A 3,995-nucleotide genomic window follows, 5' to 3' on the forward strand; every position below is an offset into this window, starting at 1 on the left:
TATCTGAAGACCATCCAGTCACAGCCTTCAGCTACCCCCAACCCCTCCCATCTATATCTGGAGACCATCCAGTCACAGCCTTCAGCTACCCTCAACCCCTCCCATCTATATCTGAAGACCATCCAGTCACAGCCTTCAGCTACCCTCAACCCCTCCCATCTATATCTGAAGACCATCCAGTCACAGCCTTCAGCTACCCTCAACCCCTCCCATCTATATCTGAAGACCATCCAGTCACAGCCTTCAGCTACCCTCAACCCCTCCCATCTATATCTGAAGACCCTCCAGTCACAGCCTTCAGTTACCCTCAACCCCTCCCATCTATATCTGAAGACCATCCAGTCACAGCCTTCAGCTACCCTCAACCCCTCCCATCTATATCTGAAGACCATCCAGTCACAGCCTTCAGCTACCCTCAACCCCTCCCATCTACAGTTGAAGTCGGACGTTTACTTAGTTAGGTTGAAGTCATTAAAACTCGTTTTTCAACCACTCCACAAATTTCTTGTTAACAAACTATAGTTTCGGCAAGTCGGTTAGGACATCTACTTTGTGCATGACACAAGTCATTTTTCAACAATTCTTTACAGACAGATTATTTCACTTATACTTCACTGTATCACAATTCCAGTGGGTCAGAAGTTTACATATAGTAAGTTGAGTGTGCCTTTAAACAGCTTGGAAAATTCCAGAAAATGATGTCATGGCTTTAGAAGCTTCTGATAGGCTAATTGACATAATTTGAGTCAATTGGAGGTGTACCTGTGGATGTATTGCAAGGCCTACCTTCAAATTCAGTGCCTCTTTGCTTGACATCATGGGAAAATCTAAAGAAATCAGCCAAGACCTCAGAATTTTTTTTTTTTTAAACCTCCACAAGTCTGGTTCATCCTTGGGAGCAATTTCCAAACGCCTGAAGGTACCACATTCATCTGTACAAACAATAGTACGCAAGTATAAACACCATTGGACCATGCAGCCATCTTACCAATCAGGAAGGAGATGCGTTCTGCCTCCTAGAGATGAATGTACTTTGGTGCGAAAAGTGCAAATTAATCCCAGAACAACAGCAAAGGACCTTGTGAAGATGCGGAGGAAACAGGTACAAAATTATTTATATCCATAGTAAAACGAGTCCTATATCGACATAACCTGAAAGGCCACTCAGCAAGGAAGAAACCACCGCTCCAAAACCACCATAAAAAAAGCCAAACTACGGTTTGCAACTGCACATGGGGACAAAGATCGTACTTTTTGGAGAAATGTCCTCTGGTCTGATGAAACAAAAATAGAACTGTTTGGCCATAATGACCATCGTTTTGTTTGGAGGAAAAAGGGGAGGCTTGCAAGCCAAAGAACACCATACCAACCATGAAGAACAGGGGTGGCAGCATCATGTTGTGGGGGTGCTTTGCTGTAGAAGGGACTGGTGCACTTCACAAAATAGATGGCATCATGAGAAAGGAAAATGATGTGGATATATTGAAGCAACATCTCAAGACATCAGTCAGGAAGTTAAAGCTTGGTTGCAAATGGGTCTTCCAAATGGACAATGACCCCAAGCATACTTCCAAAGTTGTGGCAAAATGGCTTAAGGACAACAAAGTCAAGGTATTGGAGTGGCCATCACAAAGCCCTGACCTCAATCCTATAGAACATTTGTGGGCAGAACTGAAAAAGCTTGCGCGAGCAAGGAGGCCTACAAACCTGACTCAGTCACACCAGCTCTGTCAGGAGGAATGGGCCAAAATTCACCCAACTTATTGTGGGAAGCTTGTGGAAGTTTACCTGAAACATTTTACCCAAGTTAAACAATTTAAAGGCAATGTTACCAAATACTAATTGAGTGCATGTAAACTTCTGACCCACTGGGAATGTGATGAAAGCAATACAAGTTGAAATAAATCAATCACTCTCTCAACTATTATTCTGACATTTCACATTCTTAAAATAAAGTGGTGATCCTAACTGACCTGAGACAGGGAATTTTTACTCTGATTAAATGTCAGGAATTGTGAAAAACTGAGTTGAAATGTATTTGGCTAAGGTGTATGTAAACTTCCGACTTCAACTGTATATACGCATAGATTGCATTTGGATTACTGAAAATGTGTTATTTGGGATAACTGGATTCGTTCTGACATTTGTGATTTATTATTTGTGTACTTGTTTGACATTTTTGCTGTACTGATAGGAGCTAGGAGCAATCAATTAATTATAATATTATTGTGTTGTTGCATCACTAATGTATTAAGCTCGTGAGTATCTCTCATGCTTAATACTAGAGTGGCCCACAATTTATTCCAGAAGAGCTGAAACCACATGTCTGTTAGTAAGTTAATTTAACCTTTATTTAACTAGGCAAGTCAGATAAGAACAATGACAATGATTTGTTTAACACTTATGGTTACTACATGATTCCATATGTGTTATTTCATAGTTTTGATGTCTTCACTATTAGTCTAGAATGTAGAAAATAGTAAAAATAAAGAAAAACCCTGGAATGAGTAGGTGTGCCAAACTTCTGACTGGTACTGTATATCTTGAAACTTCTCAGCTACACCGGTGTTTTTTTTGACAATTGTGTAACACTTACAGAAACCAAGAGGTCTCATCTCAGCACTCTGTGTGTACACCTGAGAAATGTTAGCCATCCTCTTACACAGCATATCCACTGGGATTTCATAACCGTACTTGTACTTGCAGGCTCGTAACGAGACCTCCGGACTTGGGACTTGCTGTCAGCTGAACACAAATGAATCGGTCACGATTACAGTCATTATTACATACATTAACTAATACCTTTCACAAGGTTCATTTAGTGTGTATTGGATATTTCAATATTAACACGTTTCTTACCCGTCATTATAGAAATGACGCAGCCAATGTTTTCTGTGATTCTGAATGAGTGTGTGACTGTGGATGGCATCAACAAGCTTGTCCTATGGGAGAGATTGAAGAGTACATCTGATGACTGCATATAACATCACATAGGCATATTGATAACTGAGTACTGAAATAGTCATAAAGGGTGTTCTTACTGGAATTCTGTGTGATGACAACTGCACAGTCTTGTCCTCTGATAGCTACTGAGGTAAGGCCACCTTGGTTGATAGCCTTGAATGCATATTCTGGGAAAATAAATATAACAGGGGAAAATTATGCATCACTCCAGACTTTTGTTAAGGTGAGAGATCAACAGCTTCAAAGCTGTCACTGCATGTCATGATGAAGGCTATTCATCACATTGACGGGCTCAGACCATGAACGCACCTGTGCCAATGACAACTCATTACTGAACAGCTAGTTGCTACTAAGTTAGCCTCCTATGGCCATGGTGTAACGGTCTACTTCTGTCAAATAACTTGACAGGAATTGCTAGTTCTAAAAGTTAGCTTACTATAGTAACTGTTTCAAACTCAGCATGAATAGTGGCAGATTTGAATTTGATCAGCTTACAACGTTAGCCAGCCAATTTAGTTAATTTCTTAACTGCTGTAGTTAGCAAACATAATCAATAAGCTAGCTGTTAGAAATCTGACAATATTAACATACTTTATCCATTCACTGACATTATAAAGCAGCTAGTTAGCTTTAATATTTTTAACTGAGCTAACGTTAGCTATGGCCAGGTTAGATAACATTAGCTACCTACTATAGTTGGCTACAATAATGACTGGGCAAGTTGGTATTTTAATTTCTTCAGAACTATCCCATACTAACCGACTTTTTTAGAGTCTGCTCTCCGGAGAGAAGATGGTAATATGTTGGTCAAATCCTGCACTCGACCCTCGGGACATTGTGTTGGTAAACAAGTAAATGTGTATAAAAGTTGCCAACTGAAAACAGAACTACTGAGGAAAAAGCATGCAAGATAATGACCCCGGAATTGGTTTAGGAACAGTAGTTGAGGTCCGGGTCAATCCAACAAATGTTGTTTTAAGACACCTCTTGGTTTACTGAATGCATTTAAAAAAAAATATTCTAGGACTACA

The 3,995-nt window shown here is 40.0% G+C and overlaps 1 long non-coding RNA gene across 1 annotated transcript; it reads right to left on the reverse strand.

Moving 5' to 3' along the window:
* Window positions 1-2,051: 2,051 nt before the first annotated feature.
* LOC106601661 (uncharacterized) lies at window positions 2,052-3,909 on the reverse strand. The gene is made up of 4 exons (XR_001328048.2): window positions 3,724-3,909; window positions 3,042-3,131; window positions 2,860-2,942; window positions 2,052-2,745 (listed from the first exon to the last, which is right to left on the reverse strand). It is a non-coding gene; the product is annotated as an uncharacterized lncRNA (long non-coding RNA).
* Window positions 3,910-3,995: the final 86 nt, after the last annotated feature.

This window comes from Salmo salar, chromosome ssa01 (genome assembly GCF_905237065.1).
Source record: "Salmo salar chromosome ssa01, Ssal_v3.1, whole genome shotgun sequence".
In the NCBI taxonomy this organism is placed as follows: Eukaryota; Metazoa; Chordata; class Actinopteri; order Salmoniformes; family Salmonidae; genus Salmo; species Salmo salar.